General features: G+C 39.9%; 5 non-coding genes across 5 annotated transcripts; 3 read left to right on the top strand and 2 right to left on the bottom strand.

Moving 5' to 3' along the window:
• Positions 1-14219: 14219 nt before the first annotated feature.
• Positions 14220-14291, bottom strand: trnap-cgg (transfer RNA proline (anticodon CGG)). The gene has a single exon. It is a non-coding gene; the product is annotated as a tRNA-Pro (tRNA).
• Positions 14292-15671: 1380 nt separating this feature from the next.
• On the top strand, positions 15672-15743 carry trnaq-uug (transfer RNA glutamine (anticodon UUG)). The gene has a single exon. It is a non-coding gene; the product is annotated as a tRNA-Gln (tRNA).
• A 2732-nt stretch (positions 15744-18475) lies between these two features.
• Positions 18476-18557, top strand: trnal-aag (transfer RNA leucine (anticodon AAG)). The gene has a single exon. It is a non-coding gene; the product is annotated as a tRNA-Leu (tRNA).
• Positions 18558-19112: 555 nt separating this feature from the next.
• On the top strand, positions 19113-19200 carry trnay-aua (transfer RNA tyrosine (anticodon AUA)). Its single transcript is given in 2 exon segments — positions 19113-19149; positions 19165-19200. It is a non-coding gene; the product is annotated as a tRNA-Tyr (tRNA).
• A 634-nt stretch (positions 19201-19834) lies between these two features.
• On the bottom strand, positions 19835-19906 carry trnap-cgg (transfer RNA proline (anticodon CGG)). Its single transcript has one exon. It is a non-coding gene; the product is annotated as a tRNA-Pro (tRNA).
• Positions 19907-22211: the final 2305 nt, after the last annotated feature.

Raw genomic sequence — 22211 nt, 5'->3', positions numbered from 1 at the left:
ACCCTAGCCACATGTCTCAACTTTGAACAGAAAAAATCCAGAAGAAAATTGCTTATAAAATGGATTTTATATGAATGTTTTTCTACAGATATGTCTGTGCGTTTGTCTAATTTCTTATTTCTAAAAAAGCCCAAAAAGTGCTAAATACATAACTTCTGAAATACAAAAACACATCTACATCACTCACACACATGCTTAAAATAAGTAGATACATAGATTTATAGGAATAAGTAATCATAATTTGATGAAATGTTGAAATGCTATAAGAAGGCCATATTTTTGGCTTTCAGACAGTTGGAGTGAACTCAGGGAAAGTTTTTGTTGGCCATGTCTGGTACCATTCAACTCGTCTCTTTACTGGCTACACAGGGATGCCAGTTTTATGCCCTTATGTTCTAATTGGTGGGTTCTCCTGTCATTCTTTCCCACGTGGGCCCAATGGGAGATGTACGATATGGTTGGTTTAGTTTGAGTGTATCTCTTGATAGAATCATGCTATTGGTTGGCAACCAGCTTCATTCGAACGTGCTGGCACTACAGATTACAATGATGTGTCAGCATGATTTCTAGCGCGCACAGGGAAAAAGTTACACGCGATCAAAACCGAGAAATGATCTAGATCTAGATTTTGAACGTCAAAACTTGGCCAGAAACTACAAGATTGTGAGGGGACCAGATAATTATGGATTACAAGGCTTGGATATTCTAATAGTTTTACATGTTTACGAAGGAGGAAAACAACGTTTTCGGCGATCTTTCACCGCTGTGATTAAAGACACGAGCAGACAGGTATGGATGCAGATTCCTTTTATACTTAAATCTGTCTGTCTTGCTTTACTTCAGAACATGATTATAACCGTTGTGAGTCACCTTATTGCTTGTGTGTGGGCTCGATGGAATCATGAGACTTTAAGCTTTCTAACGATGTATGACTTGAGCGTGTTTATGACGGTTTAATGCAAGTAATAACGTCCTTTTATGGTGCGTTCCAATTTCAAGCCACCAGCAGCACATTGTACACTTAACAGGTTGAATCAGCCCCGAAATCACCATCACCAAACCCACCAGACTCCATGTAAATAATCATTACTTTTAGCGTGTATAGAGCAGCATATCTCCACCAGACTCCATGTAAATAATCACTACTTTTAGCGTGTATAGAGCAGCACATCTCCACCAGACTCAATGTAAATAATCACTACTTTTAGCGTGTATAGAGCAGCATATCTCCACCAGACTCCATGTAAATAATCACTACTTTTAGCGTGTATAGAGCAGCATATCTCCACCAGACTCCATGTAAATAATCACTACTTTAGTATGTATAGAGCAGCATATCTCCACCAGGCTCCATGTATAATCACTACTTTTAGCGTGTATAGAGCAACATATCGCCACATTTATTTCAGCTTGAATGTGTGATACCCCTTAAGGGATAACATAATAACCAGCGTAGCGTTTAGTACGAATTTCAAATTTTTTGGTGAGCAATATTAACGTAGCGGGGAAACAAAGAAAGCGGAACCAATGTGCGGGTATCGGTACACCCCGGGGCCCAGGTGACGGACACTTTCCTCCTCTTTGGAGACGAGGATGGCGATTTGTTTTCTCACTCACTGATGCCGTAATTCTGCTTTCCAGGTTGGTACTCGGTAAAAATGACAACAGACGGTTTCCTTCTGCCGTGTGTGTGGTGGACTGAAGCTGTGGGGGGTTAGTTATGGAGTTTATGATGTGTAAAGGCGAGCTAAAGAGCCGCGTTTGTAACCGCGGGAAACGGGTTTCGTAAACAATAGAGCTCGCGGCTAGCTAACAGGTGTGCACTGCGCAGACTCCAACTGAGCTTGAAGACGTAGATGTGACGTGAGCAACCTGTCTGAAAGCTGTAAGTCTTCTGGTAGCTGTGCAAGAGAAATCTCAATTCCCAATCAGTAAAGACGGAGAGGTAGGTAAATGTTAGGAGATAACATAGACACAGGCTAATTAATGCTAACCAACATACTAGTTAACATTAACATAGGCACAGGCTAAGTACTGCTAACTTACATGCTAGTTACCGTTAACATAGGCACAGGCTAATTACTGCTAACTAACATGCTAGTTAACATTAACATAGGCACAGGCTAAGTACTGCTAACTAACATGCTAGTTACCGTTAACATAGGCACAGGCTAATTACTGCTAACTAACATGCTAGTTAACATTAACATAGGCACAGGCTAAGTACTGCTAACTAACATGCTAGTTACCGTTAACATAGACACAGGCTAAGTACTGCTAACTAACATGCTAGTTACCGTTAACATAGACACAGGCTAATTACTGCTAACTAACATGCTAGTTAACATTAACATAGGCACAGGCTAAGTACTGCTAACTAACATGCTAGTTACTGTTAACATAGACACAGACTTATTACTGCTAACTAACATGCTAGTTAACATTAACATAGGTACAGGCTAATTACTGCTAACTAACATGCTAGTTAACATTAACATAGACACAGGCTAATAACTGCTAACTAACATGCTAGTTAACATAGGGTTGTGTGTGTGATTCTGGGTGCTGGTGCTTCCATTCCCTGGTAATGAGTTATTTTGTGGTTTTTAACGTATCCTGACAGGATTGTTACTGTTAAAATGTTGTTTAACTCTTAAAGGGGAGTTCCTCCTAAAAGTTCTACAGAGTATTAGTAAAGGAATGTATTATAAGTTCAACTATTATCCCCAGGTGTATGATGGTTCATATTTTGACTCTGACGTTGTTTAAATATTTATTTCCAGCCAAAGAGGGTTTTTGATTTCCATGATGACGTTAGTGGAATGGAGGAGTTTTGTAGGTAGAAAGAAGAAATATATGTTATTATTGAAACGGTTCAGTAAGGGTGATATTTATTTTGGTAAGGACGAGACTATTTCTGGGAATTTGAGTGAGGAAGATTTTACCCACTGAAAAATGGGGAGTAAAGAAAATGGTGTTACGGTTCTTAAATTGAAGTGAAACATGTTTTAACGAGGGGAATGTTGTTGTTGAGGACTGTTTTATGCTTTTGTGTTTTGGGAGAATTTGTAATAAACAGAGATTTGGAGACGAGGACGGCGGTTCGTTCTCTCACGCACTGACTCCGTGATTCTGCTTTCCAGGGTTTCTCCTATGAGAGTTAAGTAGTGAACCCCAATCAAGAAAAATCATTTGTTACCCCGGTTACTCGATTTGAAACCACCGCCTTGGGGCAGACGTCAAGCTGGCGACCGGAGCAGGAAAGGAAGAGGAAGAGGAGCCTGCAGCAGTGAAGGAGGAAGAGGAGGAGGAGCCTGCAGCAGTGAAGGAGGAAGAGGAGGAGCAGCCTGTAGCAGTGAAGGAGGAAGAGGAGGAGCATGTGGTGGAGAAGGTTTTGGACCGCAGAGTGGTGAAGGGAAGAGTAGAGTTTCTGCTGAAATGGAAGGGGTTCTCAGAGTAAGTATGAGTCTAGAATATTAATACTTGGTGTTCTTGGTCCTGAGATATATAATATATTTACATATTGTTAATAAGTGTCAGCATGGTATCATGCCCTCAAAGTTGAAGGTTTGGTATTTTGACACTACGTTGCAGACCCACAAATAACCTTACAAGATGGCAATAGAAAAAAGGAATAATAGGAATGATGAATTAGAGTGAGAATGGATTGTCTAAAAACAAAGTGTGAGGAGATGTTCTTCTGTCTGCACTCACCTTTCCAGTGAGGAGAACACATGGGAGCCACAAGACAACCTGGACCTGGACCTTATCACCGAGTACCTGCAGAGACACAAGGAGACGGAGGAGAAGAAGAAGAAGGAGGGCAAGAGGAAAGGTGTCAGGGAGGAGGAGGTGAGTGAAGGAAAGAGGGTACTCCAGACTGAAGAGTCCCAGAAATCTAATCTCATATTAATGAATGCACACAGAGGGCTTCACAAATGTTTTTTAGGATTATATATTATACCATAATTCCTCAAAGAAAACCGGTAGTCAATTAACTGCGGCCCTCTGATAGTGGTCGGGTGGGGGGGGGGGGGGCACGGATAAATCAGATAAATCAGAATCTGATTTCCCCCGGATGCTTTTCTTCCTCATGTAAAGTATTATTTTTGTGATCACGTTTTTTTTTTAATAATTAAGAAACAGAGTGAGAACCAATCCCCTGAGATGGAGAGGCTGATAACCCTTCAGATACTAGATCCAGCACTACTAGTAGTATGTATAGTGCAGTATAAGAAATTACACATTAAGAAATGAACAACCATTTAAAGAAAGGCAACATCAAAAAGAAAGGTCTTCAGCCTTGATTTAAAAGAACTGAGAGTAGCAGCGGATCTGCAGGTTTCTGGGAGTTTGTCCAGTTATGAGGAGCATAGAAACTGAACGCAGACCTGTCGCAGATGACCTGAGAGGTCTGGCGGGTCATAGTGTAGTGGCAGATCAGAAATGTATTTTGGTCCTAAAACCGTTCAGTGATTTATAAACTAGCAAAAGTACTTTGAAATCAATTCTTTGAAACACAGGAAGCCAGTGTAAAGACTTCAGAACTGGAGACCTGTAAAGACCCCGTTACAGTAGTCAAGTCTACTGAAGATGAAAGCATGGACAAGTTTTTCCAAATCCTGTTGACACATTAGTCCTTTAACCCTTGATATATTCTTAAGGTGATAGTAGGCTGACTTTGTAATTGTCTTAATGTGGCTGTTAAAATTCAGGTCAGAGCCATGACTACACCAAGATTTCTGGCTTTGTCTGTTGATTTTAACATTGTTGTTTGAAGCTGAGTGCAGACTTTTGCTCCAAAAAACAACCACCTCAGTTTTTCCTTCATTTAATTTCAGAAAGTTCTGGCACATCCAGCCGTTAATTGTTCAATACACTTAGTCAGTTTTTGTATTGGAATATAGTCCCCTGGCGATAAGGTTATGTAATTTGTGTGTCGTACGCATAACTATGGTAACTTATTTTGTTGTTTTCCATAATCTGAGCAGTGGAAGCATGTAGATGTTAAACAGAAGAGGCCCCAGAACGGAGCCTTGGGGAACTCCTCATGTCATATTTTATGCTCAGATGTATAATTACCTATTAAAGTATCAAAGTATCCCTATTCTGTAAGTAGGATTCAAACCAGTTTAGTACTGAGCCAGAAAGTCCAACCCAGTTTCCAATCGGTCTAGTAATATGTCATGGTCGACCGTGTCAATGCAGAACTGAGATTAAGTAATACTGAGACTGAAATTAGATACTATCTGTGTTAAGGTGGATGTCATTAAATACTTTGACAAGAGCCGTCTCAGTGCTGTGGTGTGGTCGGAAACCAGACTGAAAGGTATCAAAACTGTTGTTCAGTGACAAGAAATGGTTGACTTGTTGATAAACCGCTTTTCAATGATATGTATCAGGTAATGCATCAGCCCAACGTAAACACAGACATGCTGTGAATGATGTTTCTGGTTTTACTTAGCTCGCTTCACCATAGAGCCTTACTAACTCACTCACTCTGTCTGTTGCTAGAGAAACGGAGATCAATGGACACATACAGTATGTATTTTTCAGATCACATGAGCCATTCATTAATTAAATCTGTAGCGTCCCCTAATGGCCGATATTCAACAGATTTGTTTGACATCTTAAGATGCTATATGGCAAGTTTCAGGCAGATTGGTCACAAAACCCCGGACAAAAAAGTATGTTTTGCACATTTCACGATTTTTGTAAAAGAAATCCCAACCCCAAGTAGATGTGACTTTTGTAAAAAGAGATCCAGACAAACCTTTTGCGTATCTCGTCAATATTAAATCCTATCAACAGAAACCAGTGACGCTACTGAGAAGTAGTTAAACTAGTATTGTTACTGCCCAATAATCTTCAGCATAAGGCAACGTGACCTCTTCCAGCATTCTGATGTATTGAAACTGATTTACGATCCCTGCTATGTGATAAACAGGCCCAACACCACGGTATGAGAAACATCCCATAACCACCATGCTTTACTGTCTTGACTGGGGCTTAATTTAAGTGCAGCTTATATATCTCTCATATCAACTTTTTAATCAAAGTCCTCTGTTCCTCAGAGCAATGTCTGGAACGAGCCATTTTGCTGGGTATTTCAGTGTGAAATGCACTATCACCAGCATGCGCAACATGTGCTTCCTTCCTTCCTTAAATATGTATATATACAGTATATAGATTAAATATGGTCCATAACTGACACCTGTTTCTTCACAGAATAATTAGCTCACTAATTGAACACAACACTGCTATTATTATGAACATGCTCCTTTCAATTACATATTAAATTCCACAGAATGAGCAGCATGCATGTCATGACTGTTGGTTTGGCCTGTGTTTGTCAGAGGAGTCAGTGATGCTAAGCAGTTGTATTCCAGAGCACAGCAGAAAGCTCTGCTGAGCTTCAGAAATGCTTGAGGAAATATAGCTTGTGTGGAAAATACCACATTCCACTACCATATTACTTACTTACACAATAATGCTGGCTATACATGTTTGATTTAGCAAAAACAACAACCTAAAACAAAAGTTCAAAGGTAAACTGGTGCCCCTCATTGTTAATGCCTATCAGGGACAATGGTTCCAATTTACTTTACTGGAGAAGAGCTGTTCCAGCAACATGAAGACAACACAGTAACCCCTAGAGATACCAGTGAAAGCTAAAAATCTGTGGGAAAATGTTACATTTACAACTTTCCCGGCACAAAAAAATCCCGGATGATATGCCATTTGTTACTAAACAGCTGGCTAAAAGGCTGGCAACAAAATGGAGGCCACACATAAATTGATAAAAAGTAATTTATTCATCACAAACTAACCAACACTGGATGTTACATTTCCCCTAATGCAACTCCATAATAGTGATGTTGGCAGATAATTAAGAAAGGTAATGCGTCAGTCAAACAATGTTCCATAGACATGCTCTAAATGTTTTTTTCTAGTTAAAAGATAGAGCTCTACAGCATGGCACCTCACTAACTCACTCTCTTGGTTTTTCTCTGTTGATAGAAACGGAGAGGAAGAGGAGTCAAATGTCACCGTTGTCAGCAATGTAATAAATCCTTCACAACAGCAGGATATTTAAAGATTCATCAGAGAGTTCACACTGGAGAGAAGCCTTACAATTGTGATCAATGTGGGGCAGCTTTCACAGTACAGAGTGCCCTGAAAAGACATCAACGCATTCACACCGGAGAAAAACCGTACAGCTGTGATCAATGTGGTGCAGCTTTCACTGTACAGAGTTCCCTAAAAAGCCATCAACGCATTCACACTGGAGAGAAGCCGTACTGGTGTGAACAATGTGGGGAAACCTTTTCTCGGAGTGGTCACCTTAAAGCTCACCAGCGCATTCACACTGGAGAGAAGCCGTACAGCTGTGAACAATGTGGGAAAACGTTTTCTCAGAGTAGTCACCTTAAAAGACACCAGCGCATTCACACTGGAGAGAAGCCGCACTGGTGTGAACAATGTGGGAAAACGTTTTCTCGGAGTGGTCACCTTAAAAGTCACCAGCGCGTTCACACTGCCTCGTTGTGAACATGTTTCAGAGCCAAGCTGTTTCCTCCTCCCTCATGCTTTGATAGCTGTTTTGTTATATTCTGATCTTCTCTCCACATTGAAGGCTGACCAGCAGTAACTTATCTTCTGAGCAACGTGTATGTTATTGTGGATCAGCTGGACTATGTTCTGCCTGTCCTCAGAACCTTTAACATTTAGGCACTAATATCGTTGCCTGAACCATCCTTTTAAAATACATTTTTAAATGTATATTTAAAAAAAAAAAAAGCACAAAAAGACAGTCAGCAACATTTAAGAATGGCTTGTTTATTGCTATATGGTCCAAATTAAATTAAAAAATGTAATATTTTTGCAATAAATTGCTGCTTTATGACAAAAACAACTAGTAGATGGAAAAGGCAGCGCTGGTGTTTCAGTAGCACCGAAGTCCCCGTTACTATTCGGTCGATAGATACCGGGTGTTAGTTTTCGGTACACAACCTTAACCACAATGTACCCACAGTGGGAAGGAGAAGGCCCAAGGAGAAACATTAAGACGTTTAAAGATGTTTGTTGGAAAACGTAGACATGTTTGGAACTTTTTTTTTGTAAAAACCTTCTTCTCATCTCTAGAAACATACACAAAGTTATTGTAATTTTCATTTAGGAATACATTTTTGTCACCCTTATATATTTCTAAACTCTCAAAAGTTGGCAAAAACTATAATCTTTGAGCATTGTGAGTGTGTATATATAGTGATAAGCGCAAATTCAATATTTGTTTAAATTGGTCCTCTCATCATTACAGCATACTAGAAGTTGGCCATTTTTAATTGTGCGCTCTCAAGTTTATTGTCGTTTTGTAGTTTAACATTATGTTTTCCTACTTTGTGGAATTTCATTTAATAATCTTTGTTTGACATTTCTTATTTTCTGTGACTGAATGTGGTTTTAAATCTGTTGAGGTCTGTTCAGGATGAAAGTAAAGATCCTGATGATGTCATACAAAATCTTAAAATAGAAAGCAAACAGCTGATTTATTCATCTGACTTGTAGAAGAACATCTGATTGAATTGTTTTAAATGTTTTGCAATGTGGAAAAATTAAATACAAAAAAATAAATTAAACGAGGCCTCGTGCTGATTATTTGTGACTTTATATGGTGGATTTATCCTTCCTGCCGTTTCTGTGTTTAAACTCCTTGATAGAGAACGTTTCCATCCACTAAAAGTGCTGAAAGACTCAGATTATTATTCTAAGAGTGTGACAACATTATGGGATAGATCCCTACAGAGATAGACCTTTTAGATGGAAAAATGAAGGTGCTTTTCTTACTAAACCAAGTGATATAGCAAATTGTGTCAATGATTATTTCATAAATAAAACAAATAACCTAAAAATACTACACAGCTACACAACACGGATTTGTCAAAAACATTGATAAATAAGATCCTGGAAAGTAAAACGTAGCTTCTGATGAATTGTAAAACAAACCACCTGGTGTGGACTATCTTGAATATAAGTGGATTAAGCCAATAGTTTCAATCATTGTTCCTACTATTGCTCATATAATTAAAGTGTTTTATGGAAAATATATGTCTGCAAGCATGGAAAATATGTAAAGTTGTGCCAATACCAAAGAGTAAGAAAGTGCCTTTCTCTGGATCAAACAGTATACCAATCAGCTTCTCACCAATTCTCTGTAAAATAATGGAAATAATTGTTTATGAACAGATTCAGTTTTATTTTTTAAATAATTTAATTACAGTTTTTCAGCTTGCATACAGAGGAAAACACTCAACTGCCACTGCCCTGACTCAGATGGTTGATGACTGGTTTAAGGATATGGACGAGAGGAAAATAATAGGTGTTGTGATGCTTGATTTTACTGCAGCATTTGATATAATTGACCACAATTTACTGTATATTATGGTTTTTCACAAACCGCATTATATGGATGGAAAGTTATTTGACTGATAGGAGACAATTAGTTTACTTTAATGGAAGTTTTTCAGGCTTGTGGAACATGGAGTTCCTCAAGGAAGTTGTCTTGGGCCACTCCTCTACACAATCTTTACTAATGATTTACCATCTGTTTTAGATAAAGCGAGCATTTTAATGTTTGCTGATGAGTCTACATATATTTATCAGGAACTGATATTGGTGATTTAAATACTAAACTACAGGGAAAGCTACAGTCAAGGGGGACTGGATCAGGAGTAACAAACTGATCTCAATGGATCTAAACTACTAGCGAAGTGGTTGAAACTCATTTTTTTAATGTTCCAAACCGAAACTTGAACTCAGTATAGAGTAAACTTCTGTAGAGTAAAGAGAAGAGGCTAAACTTTTGGGTGTGATAATTGACAAGAGATTGTGTTGGGACTAACATGTTCAGATGCTGGTAACTAAAATGGGCAACACCTTGGTCAGTTGTTAAAAGGTGTGCAAACATCTTCACACCACAGATACGTAAAAAGTCCTTCAGGTTTTGTTTTTTTCACATGTGGATCACTGCTCAGTGTGTGGTCCAACACTTCAGCAATTAATATGAAAAACTTACAAGTGATTCAGAATGAAACTGCACATGTGGCTCTCTCGTGTGGGTTAGATCAAATGGGTTACGGGCCCCCAAGCACACTTCTGCTGCGCCACTCTGCTCTGTTATCTATGGTCAGGGGCTGGAAAATCTGTGATTCACAGAGTGATAACATTTTTAATATAGTACTGTCTTTTTTTCAATAAAGTATTGGCTTTTTCCTTGCGAAAGTTTTGTTCCAACGACATTAACAAGCATACTATTAGTTACAATCTGTGTGTGTGTCACGATGTGGAGTACGGTTTTGTGTAGGTAGTGTGGCTGGGTGGTCTAAGGCGCTGGATTTAGGCTGCAGTTTCTCTGGAGGTGCGGGTTTAAATCCCACCACTGCATTAGCAAATCTTACTTAGTAGAAAGGCAACAGATGTGTTAATTTTCGACTATGATTTATACCATAGAGTGCAAGCATTTTGCCCAGTTTGATTTCTGTAATGGTTCAAATAGGGAGACTCAAATAAGGGACGTCCAAATCCTGCCGACAACAAAAGGCATCCCATAACGATGGTAGTAAAGCATTGACAGTATTGTGAACTTTTTTATATCCAGCGATGGTGGTGTAGTGGTTGAGCATAGCTGCCTTCCAAGCAGTTTGACCTGGGTTTGATTCCCAGCCATCGCAGTAGTTTCTTTTAAGTGATGTTACTTGCTTTATTTGACAGAAGTCAGCAGAAAGGTTACTTACCAAACCCGTTTGATAAAATATTTAGACTAACATATTCTCCATCACCCACCAGGTTTCAGTAAGACAAAATAAATCAATATTGTAATCATATTAATTTATTTACCAGCACACCTTAGAAGAAGAGAGAGAGAGAGATCTGATGTTTAAGAGTCCACATTTAATTAACCTACTCTTTTGCACTCCCTCTTTTACCAGATTCTATACAGCAATCTCGTAGCCCTACATGTAGGTGTACCCATTTTAAATAAACTCATAGTAGCAAAGTTTATGCAGTGTTTTTAAGTTTACTCATGTTTTTTTCCGTGAGTCAGAGCCAGGCAACAGCTGTGAGGAGCCTGTGTGTTTTATGCCTATTAATGATTGAAATCTGAATCAGAGGTGCTGTTTTTGGTTTTATACGATTCTCTCGGTTCCTAAGGGTTAACAATAAAAGTTATTCATGGAATTTTCTAGGAAAATATTACAGTTTTTAAACACAAAGTTTTTGCCTTCTGGTAAAGTTGACTGTGATATTTGCATTAATTACCATAAATGCAAGGAGGTCACGACAACCTACAACACTGTGCTGTACAAATTCGCACAAATTCTTCTCAATTGCTGAGGAAAGCAGGACATGGGTAAAGTGCACAGAGTTGTTAGACACTTGTTAGTTAATCTCCACTATATTGTCTTTGTAATACTTGATGCATCACTTCATTTTCTCTGTCAGAGTAAGATCTTTTACAGACTGGACTAGAATACCTGATGGAGATGCCAGGATTGAAGCAAAGAATGCGCTCTACCACTGAGCTACATCCCCTGAAGATTTTCAGATTTCTTTTGACTTTTTTGTGAGGTCACTGAATAAGAGGAGAGACCTGGAGATGCCAGGGATCAACCCAGGTCCTCATACATGCAGAGCATGCGCTCTACCACTGAGCTACATCCCCTTAAATCTTTTGGATTTTTTTTTACTTTGCCGCCATCAAAGATGCCATTTGGACCTCAAGAAATTTTCTGGTGAGAAGAACATGCAGATCCCCCCCTGTTTTGATCACTTGAGGTATTTCTGTGTAGTCTTTGGTCTTTGGACAGTACCTCTCAATCTAAACTGTTATCCTATTGTCTCTGGAACAATAGTTGGCAGTTGGAGGGGTAATGGCTCTTTACAGTGAATATGCAAAAGAAGATCCAATCCAATCCACTTTATTTTTATAGCACATTTTACAAACACAAAGTTACCAAAGTGCTGCACAGAAAACTCAACATACAAAACAATTACGTAAAATATTGTAAAAACAAATAAGAGCATCTGGTTTAAAAGATAAAAAATAGATAAAATAATAATTACTAAAATACAATAAAACAGTAAGAGCCATCATAGGACCACACAACTCACATGGAGTTAAAAGCCAAGAATAAAATGTGTCTTAAGACGAGACTTAAAACACTCACTGTTGGGGCTGTTCGGACATGGAGGGGCAGAGCGTTCCAGAGTTTAGGTCCAACCACAGAAAAGGCCCTGTCCCCCTGAGTTTTAAGTCTTGTCTTTGGACCACAAGCTGGAGCTGGCTCTCTGACCTCAGTGACCGCGCCGGCCTATAAATCTGGATGAGGTCTGAGATATATGTTGGGGCCAGTCCATTCACACTTTAAAACAAACAATAAAATCTTAAAATCAATCCTAAACGTACAGGAAACCAGTGTAATGAAGCAAGAACTGGACTTATATGAGCGCGCTTTTTAGTTCCAGTTAAAAGACGTGCTGCAGAATTTGGACTAACTGTAAACGTGAAAGTGCTTTGTGACTTATACCGATATAAAGTGCATTACAGTAGTCTAATCAGAGAAATAATAAGCACGTATAGCTTGTTCAAACTGTTGACAAGATGTTCACAAGTTCAGTCCAGGTATGTTCAGCCCATATTCACACAGACCTAAACCTACCACTTATGCTGGTTGCAATATTCTAAAATCCCTGCCAGAGAAAACTGACAAGGTGAGATAACTATTTTAATAAGTATTGACAGTTTTTAATAAGTATTGGCTTTTTCTTTGCAAAGTTTTTTTTTCTCCAATAACATTAACATGCTTCCGTTAGTTGCGATGCCGGTGTTTTGTCATGATGTGGAGAGTTTGATGCTTGCAGGTAGTATGAGTGGTCTAAGGCGCTGGATTAAGGCTCAAGTCTCTCTGGAGGCGTGGGGTCAAAGTGGGGTCAGTCTGCCATTTGCAAGTGTTACATAGCTGGAAGCCAACCAATGTGATGTCTTACATCTGTGTTATTTGGGCTGAACATGGTGAAGGAACTAGAATCATCCATCCATCACCTTGCTGAGATTGTTCCTTGTTAACCTGAGGTTCAACAATTGGTGAAACCTTCCTTTTCAGCACTTTGAAGTAGAAAAACAACAAATAATCGTTATCTCCATATTGATCAAAATAATCGTGATTATAATTTTGGCCATAATCGTGCAGCCCAAAGAGATCTAATGTTTTATCAAACCAGTTTGGGCAAGAAACCTTTCTGCTGACTTCTTGTAAAAAAAGCGATGGCTGGGAATCAAACCCAGGTCAACTGCTTGGAAGGCAGCTATGCTCACCACTATACCACCATTGCTGAGCAAAACATTTTCACTTCAAATCTTGTAATACATCTGGGCATTGAGACTGGAAGTGCGCTCTATCACTGAAAGCACCTCCGGGGGGGGTCCTGTGTTATCACATTCACAAGAATGGGAAGTGCATATGTCTACGTTGGCTCCCTTCGATAGCTCAGTTAGTAGAGCGGAGGACTGTAGAGGTATAAAGCTGAAATCCTTAGGTCGCTGGTTCAAATCTGGCTCGAAGGAGAAGTTTTTCTCCAGAATTTCCATTCACGGATCAATGAGTATTTCTGATTCTGATGTAGATGACAGACACCCAAAAGCATAATACTTCTTGCCGGGACATAACATGAAACAAAAAAAAGAGGTGGGTATATATGAGCGCAGAAATCCTTTTACGAACAGGCTTTACGTGATATTCTGAAACGTTCGTATCACACCAATCAGAGAGTGGAGAATGATCGTACATTGATAAATGCGCGGCCGAAAGCGACTTGATTTGCCACTAAGAAGTGATAGTAGTATTGTGATGAATTTGCCTCGCGGCGTGCCACTCTTTCCATCAATTCATAACTAAACCAGATTATTCATCCATTCCTCTACTTAAATGCAAGTAGTCTCATCCAGGACCTAAAGCACCCTAACGGAATCATAAACCTAGACCAATGACAAGGGAGAGCCATGTTCTGCTCATTGTTCCTCATATCTTTTCCCAGTTTTTTTCTATTGCGTGCAGTTGAAGCAGGATATGAAAATTGCCAACATGCTGTACTACAATTATGCTGGCTCCTAATCTGGGTTAATTTAACAAGTACAGATTAGGGTTGGAACAGCACCTTGCTTGCTCGTCCGGGAGTTAAACCCGGGACCTCTCGCACCCGAAGCGAGAATCATACCCCTAGACCAACGAGCCACGTAAATATAGCTTATTGGCAATTTCCCATCAAGTAAATGTGATCAGTCAGTGACTCGAAAGCCAACCGTTAAGAAGTTTGTTTGGCATGTAGTGTTTTTATGGCTCCACTGCCAGATTGAGCTTTCTGATTATATTGGACGAAAGACTACTTTTGAAGCAAAACATTTTACCAACATTGGAACTTGAATTTTTTGGTCAAAAGTGACAGCAGATAAGCCTAGTTTCCACCATCTATTGGACGACAGACTACTTTTGTCAAAATTAGAAATTTAATATTGGTAAAAAAGAAATGCAGTTTGAAAGAGGAAATGCAGCTTGGATTGTCACTGACTTGAAAGACTATGGTCAGGTAGATTGGCATGGGATCTTTTCATGGCTCCACTGCCCGACTCAGCTTAACGATCTCATTGACAACAGGAAGAATTTGATACAAATATTTTACCAAACAAAGACTTGATTTTGTCATAAAAGTGAAAGTATAATATAACAGCTCTCCACATGACACACACAGGGACGTAACTAACATTACGTTTGTTAATATTACCAGACATAAGGCCACGTGGGTTATCTTTGGGCTGCTCTATGGTCTTCTGCAGAAGGATAAGTCCAGAGTTGGCTCTCTCCAGGTTATTTAAAACACATCATCCCTGGATGGACTTGAACACCATCCTTTCAGTTAACAGTCGACTGCGCTGACCTATTGCGCCACAGAGACTGCGCCTGTCTGATGATATATGAGCGGGAAGTCGATCTTTAAGCCACAAGCATTTGCTTTATGGCTTTTTGAGGTTGTGCTGCACATGTCTGCTTATTAGATTATCAGGCTATTTTCCTGTTACTCAGAATTTGGGGAAGCTGACTCATGTGGAAATGTAGAAGCTGGACGTGCATTGTATTGTTCTTACATGTCAATTGGATTCTGACTTTCAATTCAAATATTTGGTTTTCTTTGGGCTGCTCTATGGTCTTCTGCAGAAGTGTGAAGACTACTTCTTACATGAATTGTTTCCTTCTAGAACTAATTTCAGAGACATGGAATTGGGAAGCTTGAACTCAGCTATTCTCTACATTGTAGTGGATATTAATTTGAGCAGGATACTGAATTGAAAGTACAGCCGCCCCTTTTGTGAGCATCTGCATTATCAACCCATGTAAAGTTACCATGTGTACACAGTAGACCTATCTACTGCTGTATTCATTGTTTGTGGCAAGAGCTTTAAAACCTATTCTTGACTTGCCTTGTTCCACATCCTGTGTGAACGCTTAGCTTACTAAATGACTTTAGTTAGCCAGTAATTGTTGTGTGCCTTCAAAAGCATAAGTGTTAATAATATGGAAGACGCTGCCTGGCAAACCAATGTTGCCTTTCAGAACAGTGGTTCCATGGTGTAATGGTAAGCACTCTGGACTTTGAATCCAGCGATCCGAGTTCAAGTCTCGGTGGAACCTGGTTTTAAGCCAGAGCACTGGTAAAATTAAAAAAATCAACCTGTACACTGTTCACATCTAGGCTAACGGTTAAAATTGCTCTTCGACTGAAAACAGTATGTTGGTGGTGGCATTTTGAGCTGTGACCTGTACTTCATGTTAACTTAAAGGAGCTCCAAATTTAGACTTAGTTGAACATATAGAAGATATTTCCACAATGTTGACCCAATTGTCAGTCTATTTCCCATCTAGTAGGCACATGTCTGGACACAGGTGGGTATTTTGGACAGAAACATTGGTGGATCTTGATTCCCACCACAGGATTTAACCTGCATTGCACATTGGGGTACAGAGTCGGTAAGATGTCTTCACATCCCGCGCAATGTATTACCATTGTCAAGCACATTTCCACACTGGTGACATTCTTCCATGTCCCCATAAACACCCATATATTTGGGCTGACAATAGGGAAACCTTCCTTTGATAAGTATGACCTGGATGACTGAGAACCTACTATATCATGACATAGTTGACTTACCATATTATTATTTCTGTGAGAGATCCTACTACACGTTGGAATATTCAGTCAGGATGGCTGAGCAGTCCAAAGGGCTGCGTTCAGGTCGCAGTCTCCACTGGAGGCATCGGTTCGAATTTGGGGATATTGTTTTTGTTTTGTTTTTTGCTGTTGTTGTGGTGGTGTGACTTTGGGGGGGGGGGGGGGGGGGGTGATAAGATAAGTTGCTTGCAAGGGTTACACAATCATCAGCACACATTTGCACACAGACTCTCAACAGTACATTCTTTTACCTACTTCACATACGCTCCTTTGGTTGCTTGGCCATTCTTATCAAATATGGCTGCCAGAAAGGGATGTCGACGAAGATGGTGCATCCTGTTTAATTAGTTACACAGTTAAGCAGTTACACTTATATTCCATGGTCTTCTTTTTATTTTATTAGCATTGTTATTTTACCAGGGCTGTGGGGAAAGGGTCTCTCATCTCTCAAGGTCCTTGCATAGGACTTCTGTTGTTCTGGGTAGGCCTGCCTATCAACAGTGAGTCCTGAGCAGAGGTGGGTAGAGTAGCCAAAAATTGTACTCAAGTAAAAGTACTGTTACTTCAGAATAATATGACTCAAGTAAAAGTAAAAGTAGTCATCCAAATAATTACTTGAGTAAAAGTAAAAAAGTACTTGACGAAAAAACTACTCAAGTAGTGAGTAACTGTTGAGTAACGTCTGATTTATTTCTTAACACAAGCATCAATCAGACCGACAAAGATAAAATAAAATAATTATCTTTAGGCAAATTATAGTTCATCCAATCAATAAAATAAATTATTAATTACAAAATAGCTTACTTGAGAGACTTGTCACATCAAATTTGGATGGATACTGCATGTGTAAAACATACTTTATGTAACCTAAAAGACAAACATCCACCTCTCCACAGCAGAAACTACAACCACCGCTACGTCTCCTCAGGTTAGATGTTGAGTTGTTGAACGCTGACATGTCCGTTTGTTTTGGTAGACCCTGAACACACCGCAAAGCGTAGCTGCTGTTTCTTTGCTTTGCTACGAGTGTAAAGCTAACCTGTCCCATATTAACGGTCTATGGTCCCGCTGCTGAAACGAGTATGGTCACGTGACTGCACAACGACGTGTGATTGGTTAAGCACAGTCACGTTCAGCGGAAGACTCTCTGTCAAAATAAAACAAAATGAGACGTACGCGGGGGTAAAAACAATGAAGCGTAGTAACGAGTAACGAGCTCATTGTAGCCTAATGTAGCGGAGTAAGAGTACAGTTTATTTTTCACTAATCTACTCAAGTAAAAGTAAAAGTATAGTGATTTAAAACTACTCCTAGAAGTACAATTTTTTCACAAACTTACTCAAGTAAATGTAACGGAGTAAATGTAACTCGTTACTACCCACCTCTGGTGAATATGGGCCCCACATTTTGAGGGAAGGTTTAGGAAGGACCAAGGTTCCAACAGCTATCTTTTATGTGAGCTTCCTGATTGCTCACACTTTGACTATTCACATTGGTGTTTTAAAAAAGGCAGTGTTTTCAGCTTTGATTTACTCATCAGCTCTTTTTTTAAGTGATTTTAGACCTGGAACGAGCCATCTTTTATTTCCCGTGGAGGTCCAAGTGAGAACGAGTGCAAAAGAAGAGTGATGAAGAAGCCAAAAGAGAAAAGAGGGAAAGGAGTGCCGGACCTGTTATTGTTTTTAGGGAGTAGATTTACAGCTCTACACTTTGCAAATCAGTGGCTCACCCTGGCCGCCATCAAAGATGCCATTTGGACCTCAAGAAATTTGCTGGTAAGAAAGAACATGCAGATCCCCCCCCTGTTTTGATCAATTGATGTATTTCAGTGAAGTCTTTGGTCTTGGACAGTTACCTTGCAATTTAAAACTGTATATCCTATTGTCTCTGGAACAATAGTTGGCAGTTGGAGGAGTAATGGCTCTTTACAGTGAATATGCAAAAGAAGATGTTCACAAGTTCACCCCAGGTAAATGCTCAGCCCATATTCACACAGAACTAAACCTACTCACTTAATGCTGGTTACAATATTCTAATAATCAACAATGCCAGAGAAAAATGACAAAGTGTGATAACATTTTTTAATAAAGTATATGCTTTTTCCTTGCAAAGGTTTTTTCCCCAATAACATTTACAAGCATATCGTTAGTTACGGTGCCTGTGTTTGTCACGATGTGGAAAACTGTTACTTGCAGGTAGTGTGGCCGAGTGGTCTAAGGCACTGGATTAAGGCTCCAGTCTCTCTGGAGGCGTGGGTTCAAATCCCACCACTGCCATTTGCAAATATTACATAGCTGGAAGCCAACCAATGTGGTCTCTTACAGCTGTGTCACTTGGGCTGAACTTGGTGAAGTAACTAGAATCATCCATCCATCACCTTGCTGAGATTATTCCTTGTTAACCTGAGGTTCAACGATTGGTGAATCCTTCCTTTCCAGCACTTTGGAGTAGAAAATCAACAAATAATTGCGATAGTTAATTGTGATCTCTAATTGTCATTATCATTTTGGCCATAACCGTGCAGCTCAAAGAGATTTTATCAAACCAGGTTGGGCAAGTAACCTTTCTGCTGACTTATTGTAAAAAAAGCAACTAACACAACTCAAAGAAAGCTACTGCGATGGCTGGGAATCGAACCCAGGTCAACTGCTTGGAAGGCAGCTTTGCTCACCACTATACCACCATCACTGGACAGCACTTTTTCACTTCAAATCTTGTAATACATCTGGGTATTGAGACTGGAAATGCACTCTATCACTGAAAGTCCCTCCAGGGGGGTCCTGTGTTATCACAATCAACCGAATGGGAAGTTCGTATGACAATGCTGGCTCCCTTCGATAGCTCAGTTGGTAGAGCGGAGGACTATAGAGGCATAAAGCTGAAATCCTTAGGTCGCTGGTTCAACTCTGGCTCGAAGGATAAGTTTTCTTCAAGAGTTTCCCTTCAGGGATCAATCAAGAATTTCTGATTCTGATGTAGATATGGAAACCTACTTATTGACCCAAAAGCATGATACTTCTTGCCGAGACATAACATGAAACAAAAAAAGAGGTGTGGTAGATATGAGCGCAGAAATCCTTTCACGACAGGCTTTACGTGAGATTCATGAAACGTTCGTATCACACCAATCAGAGCGTAAGAATGATCGTACATTGATAAATGCAGCGGCTGGAAAGCGACTTGATTTTGCCACTAAGAAGTGATAGTAGTATTATGATGAATTTGCCTCGCGTGTGACACTCTTTTCCATCATATTCAATAACTAAACCAGATTATTCAATCCATTCCTCTACGTAAATGCAAAGTAGTCTCATCAAGGACCTAAAGCACCCTAAGCGAGAATCATAAACCTAGACCAATGAACAAGGAGAGTCATGTCCTGCTTATTGTTCCTCATATCTTTTCCCAGTTTTTTTCTATTGCGTGCAGTTGAAGCAGGATATGAAAATTGCCAACATGCTGTACTACAATTGTGCTGGCTCCTAATCTGGGTTAATTTAACAATAAACTGGATTTAAAGTACAGATTTGGGTTGGAACAGCACCTTGCTTCAGGGCTCATCCGGGAGTTGAACCCGGGACCTCTCGCACCCGAAGCGAGAATCATACCCCTAGACCAACGAGCCACGTAAATATAACTTATTAGCAATTTCCCATCAAGTAAATGTGATCAGTCAGTGACTCGAAAGCCAACCGTTAAGAAGTTTGTTTGGCATGAAGTGTTTTTATGGCTCCACTGCCAGATTGAGCTTTCTGATTATATTGGACTAAAGACTACTTTTGAAGCAAAACATTTTACCAAAATTGGAACTGACAGCAGATAAGCCTAGTTTCCACCATCTATTGGACGACAGACTACTTTTGTCAAAATTAGAAATTGAATATTGGTAAAAAAGAAATGCAGTTTGAAAGAGGAAATGCAGCTTGGATTTGTCACTGACTTGAAAGACTATGGTCAGGTAGATTGGCATGGGGTCTTTTCATGGCTCCACTGCCTGATTCAGCTTAACGATCTCATTTGACAACAGGAAGAATTTGATACAAAATATTTTTACCAAAACAAAGACTTGATTTTGTCAGTAAAAAGTGATAGTATAATATAACAGCTCTCCACATGACACACACAGGGACCGTAACTAACATTACGTTTGTTAATATTACCAGACATAAGGCCACGTGGGTTATCTCTGGGCTGCTCTATGGTCTCCTGCAGAAGAATAAATCCCAGAGTAAATGTAAATGTCCTGTATTTATATAGCGCTTTTCCAGTCTTAACGACTACTCAAAGCGCTTTTACATCCACAGGAAACATTCACCATTCACACACATTCATACACTGTGGCCGGGGCTGCCGTACAAGGTGCCACCTGCTCATCAGATAAACACTCACACACATTCACACTCCGATGCGCAGCACCGGGGGCAACTCGGGGTTCAGTGTCTTGCCCAAGGACACTTTGACAATGACTACAGGGGCGGGGATCAAACCACCAACCTTCCGATTGGCAGGCAACCGCTCTACCACTGAGCCACAGCCGCCCCACAGCCAGAGTTGGCTCTCTCCAGATTATTTAAACAACAAACGTCCCTGGGTGGACTTGAACCACCATCCTTTCAGTTAACAGTCGACTGCGCTGACCTATTGCGCCACAGAGACTGCGCCTGTCTGATGTTTTATGAGCGGCAGCTCGATCTTTAAGCCACAAGCATTTGCTTTATGGCTTTTTGAGGTTGAGCTGCACATGTATGCTTATCAGGCTATTTTCCTGTTACTCAGAAATTGGGGAAGCTGACTCATGCGGAAATGGAGAAGCTGGACGTGCATTGTATTGTTCTTACATGTCAATTGGATTCTGACTTTCAATTCAAATATTTGGCATCCAAGAAAATTTCAGAACTGATGATGTATCAGTCATTTTGCTGGTGGTTTCTTGGTCACAGCAACAAGCTTGATCATTGACATACTGTTGCACGCCACGTATCACAAAACTGTTGGGTGGGGCCTTATGTATTTGCTTGTATTACATCAAGTGACATGCATACCAATGACTGCAAAGATTAATATGTATATGGTTTGCAGAACTGTACCTTCTAATAGACATAAGACCACTTGGGTTATCTTGGGGCTGCTCTATGGTCTTCTGCAGAAGTGTAAAGACCAGATTTGGCTCTCTCCAGGTTATTTAAGCAGCAAACATCCCTGGGTGGACTTGAACCACCATCCTTTCGGTTAACAGCCGACTGCGCTGACCTATTGCACCACAGAGACTGCGCCTGGCTGAGGTTTTATGAGCGGGAGCTCGATCTTTAAGCCACAAGCATTTGCTTTATGGCTGTCTGTTAAAACATGAACAGAGACAACTTCTCTTTGTTGAAGCATTATTACAATCAAGCATCAGGATATACATGGGGGGGGGGGCTCTGCTATGGCTGTGGTAATAAAAGAAATACATAACATTGTAAAGGCTACCATACACAAGGCATAGGAATCATATATGCTAGTAAATAATAACAATAAACCCAATATCAATTGCATTATCTTAATGAGCAAGGACATTTAACAATGGCCATTATATCGAATCAGGCAGGTATAAGCTAGCTAACAGGTGTAACCTAGGTAACAGGAGAAGAACATAAACAAGCTAACTTTTAAATTTGCCAGAACTAAAGACCAATACAACAACAGGCTTAAATGAACTGACAACATCAGTTCTAGGACTTACAGTTCTCAAAGACGCACACAATCTCAGTTGATTATCCTCCGGACAACTAGTCTCTTGCTCTTTTCTCTCACAATCACACCTGATATACGACTTTTAGTACAAAACTAAAGTAACAAGCCAATTTTGTAAAATGTAAGGAGTAGAAAGTGCAAATTGTAGTAGACTGCCTCAGTCTGTGGATCCTTATGGAGGAAGCTTGATTGATTGA

The sequence above is a fragment of the Etheostoma spectabile genome, unplaced genomic scaffold (assembly GCF_008692095.1).
Source record: "Etheostoma spectabile isolate EspeVRDwgs_2016 unplaced genomic scaffold, UIUC_Espe_1.0 scaffold00008493, whole genome shotgun sequence".
NCBI classification, from domain to species: Eukaryota; Metazoa; Chordata; class Actinopteri; order Perciformes; family Percidae; genus Etheostoma; species Etheostoma spectabile.
This window is presented reverse-complemented; position numbering and strand designations above follow the sequence as displayed.